At 36.0% G+C, this 24,590-nt stretch overlaps 1 long non-coding RNA gene across 9 annotated transcripts in view; it reads left to right on the top strand.

Annotated features, from left to right (window-relative positions):
* Nucleotides 1–24,590, top strand: part of LOC141488285 (uncharacterized) — a 135,134-nt gene that overhangs the window by 14,264 nt on the left and 96,280 nt on the right. For all 9 annotated transcript variants that reach the window (XR_012468627.1, XR_012468629.1, XR_012468635.1 and 6 more), the window contains exon 2: nt 5,132–5,349. This is a non-coding gene — a long non-coding RNA (uncharacterized LOC141488285). The remainder of the gene's footprint in view (nt 1–5,131; nt 5,350–24,590) is intronic.

Here is a 24,590-nt window from a genome sequence, read left to right as displayed (position 1 = left end):
TGCATTTCTATAAGTGACTATATATATATATATATGAATATACTATACTTATACATACTATATATTATATATATTATATACTATGCTATACTATATACATATACTCATATGTCACCCTCAGTAACCTGGGAAGGATTGTCAGAACCTCCCTTAACCCCTGAAATATTCCCACTTAGGACAAGGGCATCTCTTTTCCTTCTGTTATCTTAAAGTTTCACGACAAACAGGGTCATATAACCTTTATACAGTTAAAAAGTGTCCAAGGTCAGATTTGAATTAAATTCTTTCTGACGCCAGGTCAGGAGTCAGGCTTTGTCTATCCACTGAACTACCTAACTGCTCCCAAGAATAGATTTTGTCTCTAATCTAAAAACCTCATTCTTCCTTTTTTAAATATTTGTTGATTCCCAGGAGCAAAGAATACTGCATTGAAATGAATGGCTAGGTCACAATTATAGACATTGTGACTTCTGGACAGAGAAGGAAATTTGAGACTGCCAGCAATCTTTTGTGGGTTCATAACCTAGAGTTCCTACCTCAAAGGAACCATTGAACTCTTTGAGTCCATTTAACAGATGAGGTAGCTAAGGCTCCAAAACAATCAATCTATTTAGCCCAGAGTCACACAACAAGTAAGTCTCTTAGGCAGGATTCAAACTCTGGTTTTTCCTGACTCAATCAGGTGCCCTATCCATTTTGCCTTAGTAATTTGTCAAGAGTCCAATATGACAGGGATGTGTTAGAGGTAGGACCTGAATATAGATGCCTCTTCTCTAATCCATATTCCACTCTATCTCATGAGTTTCTCCGTTGTGGTACAATTATGAAATCTATCTGAGAAATACCAATCAATACAATCAATAAATCAATAAACTAGCTTTTTTTTAAGCTGCAAGGCACTGCACAGTTCTCTAGGGATATAAAGAACAAAGTGGGACATCCCTTGCCTTCAAGGAGCTGACATTCTATGGGACAGAAAACTTATAAATCTAAAGATGAATAAAATAAATAAATAAATAAAAATATTTGCAAAATACATTAGGTAATTTATAGAAAGGAGAGAAAAGCAGGAGCCCAGCAGACTGGGAAAGTTCTTGTATAGGAGGGGATGTTTGAGCTGAATCTAGAAGCACAGATGTATTTACTTCTCACAGAGGCCGCCCTTGTGTTCTCATCCTCTTGGAGTTGGTTGGATTGGTAACTCTTAGATTTCTGATACACAGTTGGGCCTGACTGACTTCCCTACCCCCTCAGTCTAGGACTTTTGCTCTAGGAGATAAGAATAGAAGGGATATCTTGAAGAAGATGACATATCCAACAAAGCTAAGACTCTGTTCTTTGTTTTCTGAAAACTTTTGGAAAGGGGCAGTACCTGTGAGGCTGGAGTAGTAGTCCAGATCTGAGGCAAAGACTTGGACATTTGTTTACGCTCTCTTAAGAACTGACACATTAACATATTTCTACATAGACCCTTGAGACCTTTAATCCTGAATCTTGAGTTTATTTAAGATAAAGGGGTTCAGGATCCAGGCTAAAGGAAAGAGGAGGGAGGGAAGATAGAAATGGAGGACAATGAACTAGACCAAGAAGAAAAAATGACTTCAGCCTAGATGGAAATGGTGGATTTATTCTTGGGTACCCTACTGAGCAGTGATCCAATCAATCAATCAATCCAATTAACAAGATTGATTAAACTCCTACTAGTGAAAATATTGTTAGGCTAGAAAAGTCAAAAATGAATCAATCTTAGCTCTATAGGAGCTTACAGACTAGGGCTGCAATGGGAATATGGAGTGGGTATGGGAGATCAAAATAGATACAAAATGATTTTGGGTAGAGGAAAGTACAAGCAGGTGAGATGACAATAGAGTCATAGATTTGGATGGATGGGGTATGTAGGGAGGACTAGTACCTCTGCTGTGAGCAGAACCCTTTTCAGGGCTGCTTATTCCCCTTTGGTGTCCACCTTCATTCAACTCTTACTTGTGGCTCCAAAAAGTTGTAGCATCAACAGTGGCCAAAGCCTAGTAAACGATCTTGGCAGATGGGCTAAACAAGGTTGAGGGGAACTGACAGGTTTCAAACCCATGTCTACTGCAAGCACGAGAAGAATTCCTCCAGCAGAATGGACAGATGAACAACTTGTTGCACTGAGTCATGAAGTTGACTGAAGCAGGTGCTGTGGCATGAAATACTTAGAGCTTGGTCAGACATTGAAGACATCAAAGTCATCTATTGTATCTTGGGCCATCTCTAGCCATCTTGATTTTCATCTTGCCCATGGTCTTCAATGATGTCATGAAAAGAGAGTCAGACTGATGACTGTGAAACTACCTCAATTTAAATCCTTTTCACACAAACGCAAAAGATTATCCAAGATGTCACTAAGGATGAACAATAACCAATGATAGTCCCATAGACTTGGGACTTTCACTGCTGCCATTTTCATCTGTACTGGGTTGGGGAAGGGGAATGTCTACTCTAGGTTATGTTTGGAAGGAGACTGGCTCTAGAATGTTTCTAGGAGTTTTTGCAAACTGTGGAAGCTGTCCCAAAACATTTAAAGGGTTATTTAGAGTATTTAGACTTGTTCTGATGGAGTTTAGAAATCCAAACTAGAATCAAAGGATAAAAGGCCATAAAGGCAGATTTGGGCTTGAGGGAAGGGAAAACATCTAACAATAAGAGCACCCTCTAAATGGTTGTGGTTTTGGGCTGCCTTCAGTAGAAACTTCAGGTGGAAACTTGGTGACCAATTGTTGGACCTGGTGTAGAGGGAATTCTTTTGAGGGTATAAATTGGACTAAATGATGCCTGAATCCGTTCAGGGAGGTAACAACTCCCTTCCACTCAAAAATTACTTGTCTTTGAAAACTGCCTAGATTTGTGTTTTCTGAAAGGCCAAAGCTGGTTTTCTAGGGCGGGAAAGTAGGGGTCTCAAAGGCTAGGGCATTCTTCAAAAGTATAGAGGAAGGGACTTTAGATCACCCTGGGGTTTTGACTGGGACTGTTCTTGGAGACATCAGCCTTTTCCCTCCTTGAAACCTCTTCCATTCTTGTTACCATTCCTAGGGTTTCTAGTTCACTGCCATGCCAGTCTCTCCTACCTTCTCCCTATTTTGACTGTATCCTTCAGGCATGGCTCTTGATATCAGTTACTAAACATTTACTGTTTACTTTTTAAGGTTTTGTCCCTGGGTCTACTAAGACAAAATTGAAACAGTTCCTGCCCTTTAGGAGCTTATATTCCAATGGATGCAACAATGTCTGTATAGATATAAGATACATATAGAGCAGACATTATTTGTTAGTCGTGTCAGACTCTTTACAATCACCTTCGGGGTTTTCTTGGCAGAGATACTGGAGTGTTTTACCATTTCCTTCTCCAGTTCATTTTATAGATGAGGAAACTGAGGCAAACAGGGTTAAGTGTCTTTCCTAGAGTCACATAGCTAGTAAGTATTTGAGGCTGGATTTGAATTCAGATAGTCTTGACCCCAGTCTCAATGTTCTAATCCACTATGCCACCTAGATACCATACAGAGTAATTTTAGAGCATAAGGCATTAGCAGACTGGAGGTGAGGATAGTGAAGATAGGAAAATGATAGCTTATGTTAATTCTGAAAGGAAGCTAGGAATTTCAAGAGATTGAAGTGATAAAGGAGAGTATTCCAGTCCTGAGGGATAGCTAGAGCAAAAGTATGGAGATGGGGCATCATATATCATGTGTGGAGGAGAGCAAATAGGACTGGACTTGAACAATATGTAAGAAAACTAAAATGATAAGAAAGAGACATGTGAAGAATTTTATATGCCAAACAGCTAACTTAACTAACCTAGAATATTATTAGAATATCTAGGACAGAGTAATAGGGAGTCATGGAGGCTGCAGATAGTGCTCTTTTTTACATATTATATTTACCTGACTTATGTGACAGTAAACTTTGAGGAAGGCCCTGAGACCTTTTCTTCTACATCTTCGATGACTTCAATATTTATCAACATCTATTTAATTGAATAAAATAGATTAATTATTCTCTACTTCTGGCTTATCTGCCTGTTTCTATAGCTCAGCCTCTCTCCCCTTAGCCATCTGTAGCCCCTGAAACTTAAAAAAAATCAAAGAATAAGAGATCAAAATTGTGTAATATTTAAAATAGCTTTCATAACAGAACTTTATTCAAAAGAGTACTAATTTTAGAAGCAGAAGCCCTGGGTTCAAATTCTGACTTTGACAATTTCTAACTGTGGGACTTTGGATAAATCACTTCTCTCTGGGTCTCTTTTCTCATCAAAAAATTAAGTGGAGTGGATGAGATGCCCTTAAAGTCCTTTGTGCCTTTGATCCTTATACAGAACTAGTATTTCCTCTTTTTGCCTAACAACTGGTAGACATAGCCTGCTAAGACTGGTAAGTGGGACATAGTATTATTCTTTTTTTGTTCCATTTATCCTTTGGATCCTACATTAGATTTTCTTTTTTTAAAAATTTATGGATAGCTTATGTTACTATATCATCAAAATTTTCTTTTATATTTTTCTTTCCCAGAAGCCATCCTGTAAAAAAAGAATTCTTAAAATAAAATGAGAAAAAAAGAGGAAAAATTAAGCAAATCTGATCATCCAAAAAGATCTGAATATACATACAATGTTCCATACTCTTCTATCTGCCTCTTTTGCAAAGGAAGTAGGAAGCGGTGAGGGTATTTTCAACCAAGTCCTTAAGAAGGAATCTGGGGTGGGGGAAGAGAGTAGAAGCATCACAGTCTTCTCACCTACCCCCTTGAAGTTCCAAGAGACAGAGATATCATGGGAATCCTAACAGGATTCTTGGAGCAAGAGTGACTGGTGGTGATGCCTGTCTACATTAGGAATCAATATGAAGCATATCCCATATCCAGAAAGGTACAGGAGCACAATTTAGGTTCTTAGACTCAGATCTGGTCACGCATGCTTTGAATCAGCAAGAATCTCTAATACTTTTCTATTTAGGGACTCCCAAATGGTCAGTGTCAAATCAGTTGAGAAGACTTAGAACCTGATTCATGGATTCTTCTCTGGCTTCTTTTCCTCACTCATTGCTCCATTATTGGGTAATATCTCTGATCTTGTTCTCTTTCTGTTTTCTAGATTGACTCATCACCTGTACTGCACAGGATCTGATCATTCCTTGCAATTTGTTTATCACTTCTTGAGTTGGTGGAACAGACTGAAGGATAATCAACAGTCTTGTATCTTCCAATCCATTCTTGTTTTTGAGCTGCTCAAGTGTATCTGCTGGCTACACCTTCCATCACTCAGCTATGGACCAATGCCCTCCTGTACCCTTTGTTTTCTTCCTAAATTTTGTGAGTACTACAACCTTAGAAAATTTTATAAGCATGATTTCCCAAATATGGGACTCCTGGCTTGTTCTTTCACTAGTCTTTTTGACTTGTTGAGACTTGTTGTAAGAGTTTTTGTTTCAGTGACGTAACTTTAGTGAACCAGGGTCAGTTCTATATCAGATATTAGAGTAGGCTTAAGGGAAGCATAATAAATCTTTCAGGTACATTATTCATTTTTTTTAGGTTTTTTGCAAGGCAATGGGGGTTAAGTGGCTTGCCCAAGGCCACACAGCTAGGTAATTATTAAGTATCTGAGGCTGGATTTGAACTCAGGTACTCCTGACTCCAGGGCTGACACTCTATCAACTGTGCCACCTAGCCTCCTGGTACATTATTTTTATTAGAATATTTTCATAGTATGAAAAATTCACCATAATGCATACTTTACTTATTTATATTTAGGGGAGACTTACCTGTGAAACAAAAAAGCCTAGGAGTGGGGTAGACGGGCAGACATAATTTTCCAGATGGGGAAACACAGGACAAAAGAGTTTGAATAGCTTACCCAGAGTCTCCAACACATAAAATAATGGAGCTGGAAAAATAATCAAATTTGTCTTATTCCCTTTCCTGTACTCTTTCTACCATAATACTTCTGGAAATCTTCTATTGGTATAAGACAATGCTATTATGGAAATATTCTATATGTTTATCCAATTAGGCCCACTCCTAGGTAGAACCACCACTCTGAAAGCCAGAGCCAATGTCAGTTTATGCTAATATTATTTTAAACTGGATATTCATAGGGAAGTATGAAATGAGCCAGCTGTCATTCTGTCTGCCCCTAACTCCATTTCCCTAATAAGACTGAAGTAACCAAGGTTTCACGTACTGACAGATTGAGCTCCAGACAATTGTACAGTTTTCTGGAAATAGTTTCTTCTTCCTTTTTTTTTCTTTTTTTGAAAAATAGTAACCAAAATAGTTGCCCTTTGAAATATTTAATGGCTCTGTAAATTTAAAACCAAATACTTTTGGAGTCTCTATAAGAGTCTGTTTCAATGGGCAAAGCACAGATGGTCAATTATACCCCTCAAAAAATGAACATTTTTCAATTAGGAGAATTTGCTGTATGTTAATGTCTAGTAAAAAATGTCTCTGCTGTGTTGTCATTTGGCCGATGACACAAGTGACATTCTTGGGGGTTCACCTCTTTTATTCTATTCCTCTTTTTTTTGGCCACAGCTTTTTCCCTGGCTGTAGGAGTTTGATTGCCTAATGCATGCCCAAGGCAAAGACTGAAAGAATTGTTTTATGCAGTCTAATAGAGATGTGGGTGGGGTGAGAATTTAGAAGAACATGGTGTTCCAAGAAATACAGTAGTCACAAACAGGTCTCAAAAAGCACATTTAGATCTAGTGTTTAGTAGAGCCCCCATTTCCTGTGAGATCCGAGAGCTGGGAGAGTACACTCCACATAGCAACAAAGAAAGATACCTGCCACATCACACCATTACCAGCTGTCCTTCCACCCACTCTTCCCCCACCCCCCTCAGCTCCAAAAATACTCCTCTCCATAGATATTAATTATACTCTTGAAGCAGAAAGGTATATTCACCAGGGAAATTTGTTAGCATATCAAATGTAAATTGCCCCTAAGAAAAAACTGTCAAAATCTTGCTTCTTTTACTCACATAGATGAGGAGAGGTGTTATTTCTAACTGTTTTGAGTTTGAGGGCTAAGAAGCCCTTTTCTGAGAGTCATTGAATCCACTAACCCTTCATTCAGTTGTTGGGAAATAGAAGATCAGTTAAATTAAAATCAACTGCTAATTTTTTTCTGGTCTCTATTAGTTTACTAATCTTTTGTCCATCAGACATTTGGTTTTTATCAAGTTGCATTCTTATTTCTTTCCCTTAATGGCATTTCTTTTAGAAACAGCTTAATGGATAGGACTAGAATAAAAGTGGGTCCCTTTGGGGGTTAAGGAGGGCCAGATGCTGCCTCTCTTCTCTGAATTTCTTGTTTGTGTAGGAATTGTGTCTTGGTATGATACTAAGCTACTATGGAAATATTCTATATGTTTATCCAATTAGACCCACTGCTAGGCTAGAACTGTTACTCTGAAAGCCAAGGTCAATACTAGTTATGTTAATACTATTTTAAACAAATTAAGCATGATGTTCTGTGATGTCATTTAAGGTAGCCAACTGAATTTTCACCAATCAGTGTGAATATATTTTGGGGGGTAGGGTGGGGATATTGAACTGTTTGTAGTTGGCAGGTTCTCTTTTGTTGAACTTAGTTTCCAAATTAGTAAAAGCAGTTTCCTCAGTAGAAATGCCCAATATTGGGTCAGCTAGGTGGCACAGTAAGTAGAGCACTGGACCTGGAGGCAGAAGGATCTGAGTTCAAATTCAGACTTAGGCTCTTGATACTTACTAGCTCTGTGACCTTGGGCAAATAATAACCCCATTGCCCTACAAAAACAAAAAGACAACAAAAAAGAAATGCCTTATATCAAGGGATAACTAGATGGCATGGTGGATAGAGCACTGACTTTGGAGGCAGAAGGTCCTAAGTTCAAATCCATTCTCAGATACTTGAAACTTACCGTGTGACCTTAACCCTATTGTCTCACAAAAGCAAAAAAGAAATGCCCTATACCAATGAAATCATCATGTTACCTCCTCTGTTAGACTGTAAGCTCCATGAGAGCGGGAACTGTCTTTTTTCCCTTTATTTATATCCATAGTGATTAGCACAGTGGTTGGTACATAGTAGTTACTTAATGAATGCTTATTGACTATTGTTAAGATATCTTCCGTGAGATTGACAAATGTTTCAGTTCGGCTTCCTATTCATAGAAGATGAACAAATAAAGCTATCTGCCTTCTTTCAAGATTTGTATGATCTTAGATGAAATGTGCATAGGAAATATTTTGTTAGAATCAGCTTTAAAGAAGGAAAGACCCTTAAGGTATTATTTTGCTCTACCAAATTAAATACTTTTTATAATCAAAGTATAAACCCAGTGGCATCTTGAAGCGTCTGAAGCTCTCAAGTCAACTGAGTAACTGTAAAAATGTGGGGTGATGTAGAATATATTTGAAAAAAGTTCACTTGTTCTATTCTCAGTCCTTCCACAAGAATTCCATTGATGAATGTATAGATTATAACCATAATGCTTTTGTAGAGCCAGTTCAGTGAACTTATGAGAATCATAGACTTTCTTCATCTTTCTCTTTTTCTTTGAGAATGAGAGATGACTCTCTTGGAGAAGAGAAGGGATGGAATAGAGGGGGAAATCATGGATGATATAGAGACAACTAGGCAGCATAGAGATAGGGACTTGCACTAGATGAGGAATTCAAATCTAGTCTTAGGCACTATCTGTATGACCTTGGGTGAATCATTTAATCTCACTTGGCTTCAGTTTGCTTATCTGTAAAATGAAAATAAAAATGACAACTATCTTTGAGGATCAAATGAGATAATTGTAAAACATAAAGCACAATGCCTCAAACATATATGAATGCTATATAAATGCCAGCTACAGTTTTTATTATTAGTATTATTATTTAAAAACAAAATATTACAATCATTATAGAATGTTGAAGTTGGAAGATGTCTGATGGACTATTATTTTATCTGAGTTCTTCAACTTGTATATGAAGCAAGTTAGACCTCCAGAGGTTAAGAGATTTGCCTGAGGCAAGTGGAGGATCCAGAATTCCCAGCCAGATCTGCTGTCTCTCAAGCTGGTATTCTTTTTAGCACACTATATAGATTGGCTCCTTTATGTCACATTACATTTAACAGAACAAAGTATTCCAGTTTTTGAATAGACATGGTCACTGGAAAGACAACTGACTTTTCTATCAGGGTGAATATTTTACTCCTGCAGAGAGATCATAAATGTTAGCAGATTCAAGTCTCTTCTCTGTAATTTCTGAACTCCAGCAGGATTACTTCACTTTGTTTCTTCAACTGGTCATCCCCTCCTATCTCCTGGGAAATAGAGAAAGGCTTCTTGTTGCTAACTAACCCTAAATTTTCTGCCCATTCATCCACCTCTATTGCCCAAAGAGAACAAAATAACTTCTATTTATTTCCAAATTTTAGTATTTTTAGGAGAAGATTTCAACATGCAAAGTCCATTCTAATGCTGAATTAGAAACACTGACCAGATGAGAGATCTAGGATTTAATGATATACTAACTAGCTTATCCTTTGCTCCAGGTTTCCCTTTGTGCCTCCACCCCCATTATCAACCCTGACAGAGAACTAGAGCAGTAAAGTAGGGGGGGGGGGAAGGCTGTTGATCCTCATAGCAAGATCTTCACAGCTCCCAAGTTTTTCCTATCTCTGATGTTTTCTTTTGGAACTCTCTTCTAATCTAGATAGCGCCAAATTATCGAAACTTGCCATTCAGAAATTTGATTGAAAAGCTGCATGCCTAATCTTATATCACATCATCCATTCAGTTCCATTTCCTAAATGCTCTCCTCCACTGAGCACCTGAAAGCTTCTTGTTCTTGAGGTCAGTGAAGCTTATCCAAATACACTTTTGACTCATATAGTAATAATTGACATTGATTGTCAGAGGTGGAGAGAACTGAAGTTTTTTTTTTTTGCCTCCAGGTAATGTATTTATGAAACCCTACTGCTTACAGTCATTCCTGCCCTTGATAATTACTTTTAGGTGAAATATAAGCAAATATTTCTGGGTTCTGTTCTATTTGGCAGCTAGATAGTACAGTGGATAGCATGCTGAGCTTAATCTCTGATAATTACTAGCTGTCTGACCCTGGGCAACTCACTTAACCCTATTTGTCTCAGTTTCCTCATCCATAAAATGAACTGAAGAAAGAAATGGTATCTTTGCCACGAAAACCCTGAATGGGGTCAAAAAGAATCTGACTAGTAACATTTACAAGATTCCTACCATTCAGTATATTGCTTGTTGTTTGTCCTTTGTTCTCCAAGAAGACCATGACATCAGAAAGATGATGCTATGACATGCCTGTGAATGGCTTTGCAAAGTCATTGGCTTAATTTTCTCCTCCAGAGCTCAGATGGGGCTTGGCCCACATAGGTACCAATAGATAAGAGCCAGGGCAATCTGGGGACTATACATCCCAAGATATGTTGCTGAATTTCAGTGATTAAAACTGACATTCCTTTAGGCAGAGCACCCAAGGAGAAGGACAGAGGGAATGAAGAAGGAAGGAAGGAATCAAGGAAGGAAGGAAGGAAAGAAAGAAGGAAGAGAGGGAGGAAGGAAAGTCTTACTACTCACAAAATTTCTTGTTTGTTCTCAAAGATGTAATATCAGGAAGTTGATATGTGACATGAAAGTGAATTGGATTTAAGTGAAGGGGGTCTGTGCAAAGTCCAGAATATTAATATCATCTAGGATAGGGTTTTGGTCAAGGTATCTCTATTATTTTAAAAGTAATACAAATATAACCAAAGAAACATCAGATAGCCACAAGAAGGCTTCATTATTTTGAGAAGACAAATTATTTCCTTTGTGATAAAGATGGAATTTCTTGTTAATTAGTGAGTTCCTGGAGGACTCATCTAGAACAGGGCTATTGTTCTTGTCTCTGTGTGTGTGTGTGTGTGTGTGTGTGTGTGTGTGTGTGTACATGATGAACTTATTTGACTGGTGAAATCTGTGAAACTTTTTTAATGGCATTAAAGAAAAAAACATGATTACAAAATAAATCAATTATAGTAAAAAAAAGTTGTATTTTTTCAATCCACGTTTATAAACTCCTTGGAAATCTAGTTACTTCAGAGTTCATGGATTCCAGATTAAGAACACCTATTCTTAAGAAAGAAGATACTGTCTCTTGGTGGTAAAGTCTTGGAGAGAAAAGTAAAATTAAAGTTCCTGGCAGTCTCAACATCTTGAGGAAGATGATGATAATAATTTCACTTTCTAAAAGTGGAAGAGTACTAAGGGACTTGGTCAAAATACAGTGTCAAAAGGTGTAGACCTTACCCTTTTTTCTATTGTAATCCTTTTAGATAGTATAGATTTAATGGAAAGGGGATCGTCTTTCTAGCAACCTTGTTTGCTTTCCTTCAATATGTAATTTAAGCATTCAATAAATACTGCGAGGTGGAGATTTATATACATCTCTGGGGTGAAAGTGGGTCTCAACAGAACATTGGGAGATTGCATATTTAGCAACTATAAGACAATTTCCCTTGTGAAGGAAAGAAATGCTTAGATGGCATTGTGAGTCTAGGATCCTGGAGAGAATGTGAGACTCATTGGAGAACAAAGAGAATCATATTGACTATTTATGGGCTATGTTTCTGACATTTTCTACTGGGATAAAATAAAGGTGATCCTATGCTTGAAATATCTTGTTACATTGAGTGCTTGTATGGGAACTCTTTTAGCTGTATCTTTGAAGACATAAATATCAAGCACTAGATTTAAGCTATATTTCCTAGAAAAAAATCTGGTTGGGGGCAAGATGAATCAAAAAGATAATGATTTTAGGAGCATTGCCCACCACAAGTTAGCGATGTAAAACCAAACCCTGGTGTTCTAGGCTAGGGGTTATACTTATATTCATCATTGCTAATTTGTATTAGAGGGGAGCTGTCCCAGAAGCAAGATATAGTTATAGGAAAATGCAACCATTTGGGTATCTTTTGGAAATCTCATGTGGATCAAAGCATCCTTGACTTGTAACAACAAATTTCTGTAACACTGGAAAAACCCTGAAGAACATTGCTATTTTGGATTTATTTCGGGCTGTCAAGGATGAATTGCTTGATAATATGGAAGTTAGAGAAACCTTGGGAAAAAAGGATCATGTTATCTTGGGTTCATGGTAGGAAAGAAAGGCAAGGATAGTCAGAGTAAAACCTAAACCTTGACACTAGAAAAGTACTTTAGGAAAGCAGATTTCAATAAGGGCAGAGGAAAAAAAAATGAATGACCTTGAAAAGGGACTAAAGAGGGACAGGAAATTCTTAATAAAGGATGTTCTGAATATATAATTATATCCCCAGTGAGCAAGAAATTGGGGTGATATCTAAAGATTCAATGTGTTCACACAAAGAGCCCTTTGATGAATTTGGATTTTGTTAAGACATACACAAAAGATGGAAGGAGGAGTGTGTAACTAAGAATAAACTGAAAATGGTGGTAAGAGCTTATAAAAATGGTGTCTGCAAGGCTGAAGGCCAGAATGAAGTTAGGCAAAAAAAGAGAAAGGGAGCTTTTAAAGCTGTTTTTGGAACAGGAATATCAGCAAGGGAGGAATAGAGCTAGTCTGTAGCAGATAGGGTAATAATACTGCTTTACTTCATATTTTTAAAGCACTTTTTTTTTTTACTTTGGGGACATTTTATTTTTTAAATTAATTTTTATTAAAGATATTATTTGAGTTTTACAATTGCCCCCCCATCTTACTTCCCTCCCCCAGCCCCCACAGAAAGCAATCTGTCAGTCTTTACTTTGTTTCCATGTTGTACCTTGATCCAAATAGGGTGTGAGGAGAGAGAAATCATATCCTTAGAGAAGAGACAAGAATTCTAAGAGGTAACAAGATCAGACAATAAGATATCTATTTTTTTCTAAATTAAAGGGAATAGTCCTTGAACTTTATTCAAACTCCACAACTCCTTAACTGGATACAGATGGCACTCTCCTTTGCAGACAGTCCAAAACTGCTCCCGATTGTTGCACTGATAGAATGAGCAAGTCCTTAAAGGTTGATCATCACTCCCATGTTGCTGTTAGGATATACAGTGTTTTTCTGGTTTGAAGGACACTTACTTGATTTCCAGTTCTTTGCCACCACAAACAGAGCTGCTATAAATATTTTTGTACAAGTAATATTTTTACCCTTTTTCTTCATCTCTTCAGGATATAGACCCAGTAGTGGTATTGCTGGGTCAAAGGGCATGCACGTTTTTGTTGCCCTTTGGGCCTAGTTCCAAATAGCTCTCTAGAAAGGTTACATGAGTTCACAGCTCCACCAACAGTGTAATAGTGTCCCAGATTTCCCACATCCCTTCCAACAATGATCATTATCCTTTCTGGTCATATTGGCCAATCTGAGAGGTGTGAGGTGGTACCTCGGTGAAGCTTTAATTTGCATTTCTCTAATAATTAATGATTTAGAGCATTTTTTCATATGGCTATGGATTGCTTCGATCTCCTCATCTATAAATTGCCTTTGCATATCCTTTGACCATTTGTCAATTGGGGAATGGCTTTTTGTTTTAAAAATATGACTCAGTTCTCTGTATATTTTAGAAATGAGTTCTTTGTCAGAATCATTAGTTGTAAAGATTGTTTCCCAATTTACTACATTTCTTTTGATCTTGGTTACAGTGGTTTTATCTGAGCAAAAGCTTTTTAATTTAATGTAATCCAAAACATCTAATTGGTTTTTGGTGATGTTCTCCAACTCTTCCTTAGTCATAAACTGCGCCCCTTTCCATAGATCTGACAGGTAAACTAGTCCTTTATCTTCTAATTTGCTTATAGTATTGTTTTTTATGTCTAAGTCCTGTAACCATTTGGTTCTTATCTTGGCAAAGGGTGTTAGGTGCTGGTCTAATCTAAGTTTCTTCCATACTAATTTCCAATTATCCCAGCAGTTTTTTATCAAAGAGGGAGTTTTTATCCCAATGGCTGGACTCTTTGGGTTTATCGAACAGCAGATTACTATAATCATCTCATGTAAAGCACTTCTTAGCTTTCACAATACTCTTCTAAGTTAATTTTTTTCAATGAACACAAATTGGTTTTCTCTCTTTTTTAGCCCTGCTTCCCTCAAAAACAGAAAAACATAATCTTGGTAATAAATATGCAATCAAAACAAATTCTTGCTTGGGCCATATGTATGAATATATATTTTAATATATGTATGTATATGCATACTTGTATATATTTGCATACAATGCTTTATTTAGATTTTTCTTAAGACCTTAGCACAGGAAACTGTTCAATGAAACAAATAAATACAAGCTTTTCCCTCTTTCAGTTCTCCCACTTTACCCTTATAAATGGTTATAATGAGTAAAATTCTTTCAATATTGTCAAATAAAAATTGATTTTCTGATACTTATTTTAGGGAAAAATACTATAATTGAAGTATAATATTGAATGAACTACGTAGCAGAATGAACCAAAAAAGATTAGAATGTCAGAGCTTGAAGGGACTAGGATCAAGTCTGACTCCCTTATTTCATTCATTCATTCAAATATATAAATATATATGAAGATTCATATGTGTATATGTAATATATACCCACATTTATGTGCATATACATAACAAAGAAACGTACAAATATACATATACCACTCACAAAAGTCTCTGTCCGTCTGTCTATCTGTATCTATCTATCTATGAAATTCATCATTTCTCTGCTCTTTGTTAGGACTTGGGTTGCATGTTTCATTATTGCTCCTCTGAAATCATGCTTGTTATTGTATTGATCAGAATTCTCATATTAATAGTTGTTTTGTCTTTACAATGTTGTTATTGGATAAATTGATTTCCAGTCTCTTCTCATTTCATTCTTTATCAGTTCATACAATTCCTCCCAGTTTTCTCTGAAATAGTCCCATTTATTATTTTTAATAGTATAATACCTTCACACTATATAATTTGTCTAGTCAATACCCAGTTGATGGGTATTATCTTAGTTTTTCATTCTTTGCCGTTTTAAAAAGAACATCCAAAAATATGTTTGTACCAATTTTTGCATTTTGGTCTTTTCCTCTTTCTTTAATCCCCTAGTACATAAAACTAATAGTACTAGAAATGACAAAAAGTCATTTGACAAAAATCAAAAAGTAAAAACAATTTAGTGACTTTTTACTTTCTAGAATAATAATAAACAGAATTTTTAAACACTTTGAGATTTGCATGGTGCTTTAGAAATGTTTTCTTATTTTATCTTCACAGCAACCCTAGGGGCTAAGCATTATTTGCCCTTTTTATAGATGTCTGAGACTTACAGAGGTTTAAGTGACTTACCTGGGCTCACACAGGTAGTAAATGAGGGAATAGGCACTATCAATTGTAACTTCTAAAGTCTATCTCTATGATTCTTTATGGTTTACCAACTACTTTTCTCAAAACCACTCTCTTTAGTAGGAGCTACAGTTATTGCTATTTCTATTCTGGAAGTTATGAAAATGAATTTCAGAGAGGTTAGGAGACTTGCTCCTGGTCACACGGTTTTAGTAATTATAATATTTGGACTTTCAATTTGATGCCCAGTCTAATATTCTACTACCAAAGTATACTACTAAAGAGAAGAGAAAGTTCTGTTCTTAACATAGAATTGAGGCTTCCATATTTATCTTCTCATAGAGTCACTAGGGTGATCTTGGATAAGCATTTGTACAAATTTTTCTTGCCTTAATTTGCAAAATAAGAGGGTTGAAGCAGATGATGTCTAAGGTCTTTTCAACATTTCATTCACATTGATCCACTTTTGAGAGGACAAAAAAACCCAGTAAAACTTTTTTTTAACCCCTTAAGATTAGTGAGTTAATCAGGTTAACCTTTCAATCTCCCCTTCATTCCTTGGAGATACTCTGTCCTTAATTCTGCCTCTTAGAATACCTCATTTCCTCCAAAACTAATTGTATTTTATTTTTTTCTAGTACATATAAATATACTTTTCAATATTCATTATTTTAAAAATGTCCCCTTTCCTTTCTTCCCTCCCCTCTCTCTAAGACAGCAAGCAATCTGATATAGGTTATACATGAACAATCACACAAAACATATTCATGTATTAGTCATGTTTTGAAAAAAAAGAAAGGAAAAATAAAAAAAATAAAGTGAAAATGATATGCTTTGTTCTGCATTCATATGCCATAGTTCTTTTTTTCTCTGATGTGGATGGCATTTTTCATAATAAGTCTTTTAGAATTGTCTCCCATTACTGAATTTCTGAGAACTAAGTCTATCATAACTGATCATCACACAATGTTGCTGTTACTATATACAGTGTTCTCCTGGTTCTGCTCCCTTTGCTGAGCACCAGTTCATGTAAGTCTCCACAGTTTTTTCTGAAATCTGCCCGTTTATCATTTCTTATAGATCAAAAGTTTATTTATTTATTTGTTTATTTTTATTGTTTTACTTTTCCAAATACATGCTATGAAAGTTTTTTTTAACGTTCATCCATATGCCTACGCATATTTCTAAGTTACAAGATTTCCTTCCACCCTTCCTTCCCACTTCCATCCCCTTAGTGGCAAACAGTCAGGTCAATATTATACTTACACATTTATATTAAGCATGTTTACAGATTAGCCATTTTCCGTATGAGGAATTAGGATTAAAGGAAAGAAATATATACAAAAGATATTTTTTAAAAAAAGTGACTGTAGTGTTCCTCAGATTCTGAAGGATTTTTTTTAGTTAATGTTACAGATTTTGTCAAGTAGTGAGTTCTCATCCTAGAAGCTGTAGTCTTCGGGTTTATCAAGCAATAGAATATTATAAATATTTACTACTGTGTCTTGGATATCTAACCTATTCCACTGGTCTGCTATTCTATTTTTAGCCACTATCAAATAGTTTTGTTTATTGCCATGTTATTATATTACATATTAGGTATATAGGCCACCTAAGGATGAAGCTTCCAAGTTGAACACTGAGGGAGGACAAGGATTGTTCAAGGCAGAGATGAACATATTAACCCTTATCATGCAAATATAGGACCCAGTTTTGGTGAATGGCATGAAGCTAGCTGGAGCTAGTTCAAGCAAGTTTGCAGGACTAATTGTGAAATTTTCAGTGTATTTGTGCCTGAGAAATCAACAAACCCTATAAATTAGGGCTTGATTTATTGTTGTGTTGATTGTCTAATACTTAGGAAAATGATGGAGAAAATGTTAACGACACAGATTAACTTAAAAATATGAGTTGAATACATTTTTGCTCTTGGAGAGCTGGTTGTTAAACATTCATCAGCACATAACTGCATTCATAGCATAAGATACATTAATAATAACAAGTTGCACTTGGCCGCCTTTACCCTTACTGGTCCATGGGACAAAATCCTGTTGGTGAATAGTGGGGCTGTGGTTTTTGATTGAAGGCACAGAGCAGGTGGGAATTTGGCTTTTCATAGATTTTTAGTCAAATGATCTGCCGTGGCGGCTGTCATGTCATTATTGGCTCTATGGGGTCAGGGAGCAAAGACTGGTATCAAAAGGTGTAATTTCTAAAAATTATAGAAGCAGACCAACTCTGAACAAGCAAGGTGGAATTATAACTTTGCCACATCAATTTACAGGAGAGTTTCAGTAGACATTTCTAATTACAACAGGGTATAGTTAAAAACCTGAAGCATATCAGAATCATGTCAATAAAAGTCAGCCCTAGAAGAGTAGGACCATAATCTTCTTAGGTGGTGTACCCTGAAATGTGAGATCCAGACTTTGCCATTTACTGCCAGTGTTCATAGAAATCAATTTACCTTTATGTTCTTGTGGTCTTCCATTCTATGAGCTCATCTACTAAATGGTGTTGGTAAATATTTCCTAACTACATTTTTACACTGCTAAGAAACTTTTGACATTCAGTTTATACTCAAATATTTTTTAGATATCCAAGGTCCATTCTGATCCTAAATCTTGATACCATGCTCTTGTTCCTTTCAATTAAGTATTGCTTAGTCCAAATCAATTGATATGACATATGTCTAAGTCCTCTATTGTTCCTTAATTTAAAAAATAGATAATCTTAATTTGGTTAATTCAAAACTCAATCCCCCCCCCACATTGACTCTTGAATTAGCTAATTTTATTGTATTGTACACATGGTGAAGAATGTAATATGGTTGGTTTTACTTCTGTATACAGTTTGAAGTACATTGGTACATGGTGGGAGGTTGGTATAATTTGATGATTCTCATTTTCATTTTATTCAATTATTAAATTTAATTATTGCTAAATTAATTATTACTGAAAATCACTTGTACTCTTCTGACTTGTTTGGGGACCCACTGTTCTCCCCAATTATCTTTTTTTGTCTATTGTTTTCCTACCCCTCTTTTAAAAACCCAATTCAAAGATTACCTTCAAACTCTTCCCCACTTCACCTTGTAAATAACAATGTCTCATTCTTAGGCAGTAAGAGCAAATCTCATGGTCTCAAACAGCTCTAAAGTACTTGTCATATGCCACTACATATTACTTTTATTTGTATATGGATTGTATCTCTGACTAGATGACAAAGGCCTTGAGGGCAGGAACCGTATGCTAATTAAAATTTGTATTGTCAATAAGTGAACAAACATTTATTAAATTCCTGCTATGTCTCAAAGACAAAGAATACAGACACAAAAAATGATGAAACAAGTCAGATGAATTTTGTTTTTGGGTTTCTTTTGATGCTCTTTCTGCCTCCCACTTCAGGAATTCTGCCTTAAACTTCTAATTTAGACAATCCATGGAAATTGGTACTACCACCAAAGGACCCCCAGTCTTCCAGACTTTTTGCATCTCACTCTCTATCCCATTTAACTCTATCAAAAGTTCAAGTCCTGGAATTCCTGGTCTCCGGTGTTAGGGTAAAAGTAACCTGACAAAAATGATTTTCATAAATCAATTTTAAAAAGACCTTGTGAATTCAAATGAATGACTAATTGGTCCAACTTGTAAGGGGAATAATGAATTTGGAATTACAGGATTGAACTTCAAATCTTAACTCATCCTATTTTCATAGGATTCTCAACCATAAGGGACATTTCATAATAGTGATAGTAATAACAAAATTATCATAACAGCAATTTCTATATGACTTCAGATTTTGCATTGAAGTCATCATGTCCAAACCTTCTCATGGTTGATGATGAAACTCAGCCCCAGAGAAGTTAAGTGACTTCCTAGGGTCACCCAGTTGGTCTTATGAAGAATACATATCCCAGTTTTCCTGATTCTCAAGTTCTGCTATACAAAATTTATCTTTTCAAACCTATCATTTTACAGATGAAGAAACTGAGGCCAAGGGAGATTAAATGAATTACTCATTTAATCTAATTCTAGAAAGTGATTGACTCATATTTAATATGACCTTTTGGTCCCCAAATGGGCACACATTTTACTATATCATGTTTCCAATCATTCTATATTTCCCATGATCTCTTACTATCTATTCTTCACTCCCTGGATATCAGGATGATGGGTTGTTGCTTGTTGTGTTGGAGCCATTTTATAACATTCTTGAAATTTCTCTCTCATTAGTACTTTTTTCCTCTCTTCCCTTTTAGTTTTTCCTAGTCAGACATAAAGAGCAGCTCTCTAAAATTGTGTGGAACTTAACAAACAAACAAGTTCATTAGAATTATTGATCCAATGACTTCAGCATTTGGGAAGTCAATTTTCTCTTAGAGCTTGGTTCTGGAATTTTTTTTTTGTTTCTCCTAGTATTTATCTACAAAAAAGTTTCATTGGCAAAGATGACGATTTAAAAACTTACTTAAGAAAGATTATAATTTAGATAAGGCACAGTTTTCTTTTGGAATGTTAACACTTCCCATTTATGTATTTATCCAGAAAAGAAGAAAATCAGGATGATTGACATAGTTGCTCTGGTTCAATGCTTTGGCTGGTAGGGATAAAGATTAGGAGGGATTCTCTAACCCTACAATAGACCTCCTCTGGAGCTCATGTTCTAATTAAAGGAGAGGTTAAACCATGGATGCAATAAGTATATGGATAATATAAGCTAAATTGAAGAATTTAACAATTGGGATTGGGAATCAAGGAAGAATTCATAGAAGAATTGGGTCAAATTGAACCAAGAATTCTGAGAGGCAAAAATGGGAGGGAGGTATCTTTCAGAGAGAAGGGAGGGGGGCAAGCTCAAGTTATGTGAGAGTGGTACACAGAGACAAGAGCTATAGGATCATGTTTGGGAAAAATCTAGAAGGCAGGTTGGCTGGAATAGGGTCCAGGGTACAATATGAAACAAGGTTTTTAGAAAGGGTGATCTGAGTCACCATGTTAATAGTCCAGTATTCATATTTTATCCTGAAGGGAATGGGGAGATATTGAATATTTCTGAGCAAGTGAATGACTTGATCTAATTTAGATGAAGATTTTTATTTGTTTTCCTTGGTGAAAGGATCACTCACTATAAATGTTGTTCTATGTCCAGAATAAGGTGATCAGAATAGGGTAAGGGTCTTGGAGGCTTTGTAGTACAGAGACCTATTTGAAGGAACTTCTTTAACTTTGAGATGAGCCTAGGGTAAAAATGGTAGTTATATTCAAGTATTTAAATAGCAATAATGACTTATGTTTATTTAGCATTTCTATCAGTGTAAAACATTTTAAAGAAATTATCTAAAATGTTTCTCACAACGATCTTATGAAGTAGACACTATTTTTAATCTCATTTTACAGAAGAGGAAACTGAAACTAAGAGGTTAAGTGATTTGTTCAGCTTCATATAACTAGCATGTAACTGAAACAGGACTTGATCTAAAGTCTTCCTGATTTGAAGTCCAGAGACCTAATCACTTCCCTGTCTGGCTGTCTTAAGGCTATGTCATGTCACTTTAATTAGATAAACATTTATTTATTTGGAAGAAGTATTAGAAGGGGGTGAAGTCCAGTAAGTAACTTTTAGCTCAAGATAAAGAAAAACTTTCTTGGAGGTGTATTGTGTTACCTCTGACTGGAGTTTTTTAAAAAGAAGATGGGTGATTACTTCCGGGATGGCATGGAGAGAGAATGTTGGGCCAGGAATGGTTCCTGAGTCCAACTGTTGGATCCCATCTAGAAAGTCCTCAGGCATTTTTGTCTCTATGCCAACCTGGGTTAGAAAATGACTTTTTCTACTTTTTCTTTGGATTTCCCAATCAGAATTTGTTCAGATGTGTTATCTAGAGCTTGTTGGAAGAATTTTGGGGGGGGGGGGAGGAGAACTTGTGGTACTTCTTCCAGCTACTTTGTCATCTTAGCTCTGCCTCTGTGTTTAATTCTCTTCACCCAAAAGAAGCTCTTAACAAGGAGTCTCTTAAAAAACTACATTGACAGAAAAAACTTAAAAAGCTTAAAACTTAAATAGAGCTACCTCCTAAGTATGATATTCTCCTGGAAGCTGGAATTTCATTATGAAAACATTAAAAAAATTTGAAAGGAGGATGAATAAATACTTAACATTTCATCACACTCTGCTGTACCTCTCAAAATATGGAAAGGCAGGCTAGGGTGATCTTATTGTTGGCAGTCCTCTTTTCTGATGAATTATTGCCATTCAGCTATGAATGATGGACCACAGACCTCCAACTTCTCAAATTCATGTGGTTGTCTTTCAGACTGGACACATCCACTTCAGGATCACTATTTGGTTACCTATGATCAGAAGCATATACCAAATACCAATGCAGAGGAGTAGCCAGAGACTCAGGCTCAAAGTCTCTTATTTAAATCCTCCAATCTAGTTAGCACTTGGGATCAGTTGCCAAGTGACCAGCTCTGAGGAAGGGTGACTCCTCCCCTGACCTTTCACAAGAGAAACTTGAATAGTTCTGACACAATTCAAGTCAGGGCAATTCACTCCCTTTACAAGCTCACAGATTCAAGGACTCTTCCTGTTTAGTGTCAATAATAGGATTACTTTATTCATATTGAACATGTTTACCATCTTCAGCAGTGAATCACATAAGGTCACTTATAACGGACCAGGGACTTGTTTTTTAATCCCTAACGTACCCATGTGCTGAGCTAGCATTCAATTGACCAGCTCTGAAATGTCCATTTACAACCAACTTTCATAGTTCCTCACAATCTGGCTTCAACCTGCACAGAGTCCAAGACTATGAGGGTGAGAGTTCAATTATATTCTGTCCTGATTAACCCACATCTAGAATATGAGATCCAATTCATTGACTCATTAGATCACAAATTCAGAACTCGAAGGAAACTTAAAGATCATGTAGTTCAACCCTTCCTTATAGATAATGAAACTTAAGGTCAGAAAATAATTGATTTTGTCAAGGTCAAGTAGTGAAAGAGGCAGGGAAACAGATCTAGAGGTAGAAGAGACCTCAGATATCATTTATTCTAATTTCTCATTTTTACAGATCTGGAAACAGGCCCCAAAAGGGTCATATGACTTAAGTAACAGATCTCCTGGCTCTGAATAATTTTTCCATAATACTGTGCTATTTCTTGGATCTGGGCACCACATTTTTTTTTTTGCAAGGCAGTGGGGTTAAGTAACTTGCCCAAGGTCACACAGCTAGGTAATTATCAAGTGTCTGAGGTGGGATTTGAACTTAGGTCCTTCTGACTCAAGGGCTGGTGCTCTATCCACTGCGCCACCTAGCTGCCCCTGGGTAGCACATTTTAGGAAGGCCCTTGTTAAGCTGGTGGATGTCCAGGAGGATCAACGAGGTTAAGAAATGGTCTTGAGTTTGTTCTAGGTTGGAGAAACTTGACAATATTAACTTGGAGATGAGAAGGAAATACTATTTAACAATTAAAACTATCTAAAAGAGGTATGGGGTTAACAAAGGGAGGTTCCTCTCATTGAAGAAATGTGAACAAAGACAAGCTGACCATAAGGTAGAATTTTAGCAAAGCCTTAAGGGATAAAGCTTAGAATCTCAAGAGTTTTAATATCTAATACTATAACCATTTCCTCAATTGAATCTGGAAGCAGATGAGCTGACTTTGAGTTTCAATTGTATTTACTAGCTATATGTCATTGGGCGAGTTCTGCTGTCTTTCCTTATCAGTATATTGAATTTGTTGTCTTAATGCATAAGTTTCAATATGAAGGAAGTCATGTACTCTGGCAAGCTGCATTAACTGTACCAGGGGTCACTAAATGCATAATACCCAAAGAAGATTTCACAAATTCCTTAATATTATTATTATGAATTTATTTCTAAGTTTTGAAAGGCTTAAGAATAGTTAAAATGTTCAACAGGACTATGTTGCAGAGATACATATCTATCCCTCCTTTATTATTGCTTGAGACCCAAACTCAACATTTTCTTTTCTAATTGTTTCTTCTACAATTTGCTTCTACAATTTTACCTGCTCCACAAAGCTTTCTATAACCCATCTGCCTTCTTTTTCTCTTATCCCCACTTCTAGAAGTGATCATTTCCTTCTCAAATATCTTGGCATTATTTTTTTTTGATTCATGTACATTTAAGGAAAATAAAGTTCCCTCACTTTTGGTTTCTGTTTTTCTAATTTAAAATACTTGTTAATTGATTACATGCACTCACTGAATCATTGTACAAACACAACGATCTGATCCATTGTGGAAAAAGCTATAAACTAGTTGGTGAAAGGGCAGCTGGGGCTGCAGTGGAAAGAGTATTGGGCATAGAATCAGGAAGACTCCTCTTCCTGAGTTCAAATCTGTCCAGTCACTTACTAGTTGTGTAACCCTGGGCAAATCAATTAACCTGTTTGCCCTCATTCCTCATATATAAAATGAGCTGGAGGAGGAAATTATAAACCATTTCTGTATTTTTGCCAAGAAAACCCCAAAATGGGGTCATTAAGAGTTGGACATTGCTGAAATGACTGAAAAAAAGAATTAGTGAATAACTACTTGAATGGCTTGGAAGAATAAAGGTTGCTTCCATTTATTAGCGTGTATTAAAGTAGAATATAGGTCACTCTTGTTAAACCATGAGGGAAATATTTGCCAAATACTATGAAGGAAAATTGTCAAAGTGCTAACATTTACTCTTCAAAAGTGTTCCAGGACACACTTTACTTGAATGACAAAATTTTCAAAATTGTTTTTCTTTATTTAGTTTATGTCAAAAAGTCAACATAAATTTATTAGCACTGACTAATAAGCCAGGCACTGTGTTAAGTGCTAGGAATACAAAGAAAGGCAAAATAGTTCCCCCTACCCCCAAGGAGTTTACAGTTTAATGGAGGAGATAGCATGCTAGCAGTTATGCATAACCAGAATATGTATGTGTCTATATATATATATATATATATATATATATATATATACATATATATATATATATATATGTATACATAAAATCACTGCCTAGACTATAAAAGCAGCTCATGATTTCTCTGGAATGGTGTTAATAATCATAAAACACTGGGTTTGAAGTATTTCTATAGTGAGGTATTAAATTTCTATAACTTTAAATATGATTTTCTTAATTATTAATTTTGCAATAGTTGAAATGCCAGAAAATATGTAATATCTATTAATTTTTTTAGTATTTTTATAAACAAAATCCTTCAT

Source organism: Macrotis lagotis, chromosome 5, assembly GCF_037893015.1.
Source record: "Macrotis lagotis isolate mMagLag1 chromosome 5, bilby.v1.9.chrom.fasta, whole genome shotgun sequence".
NCBI lineage: Eukaryota > Metazoa > Chordata > Mammalia > Peramelemorphia > Peramelidae > Macrotis > Macrotis lagotis.
This window is presented reverse-complemented; position numbering and strand designations above follow the sequence as displayed.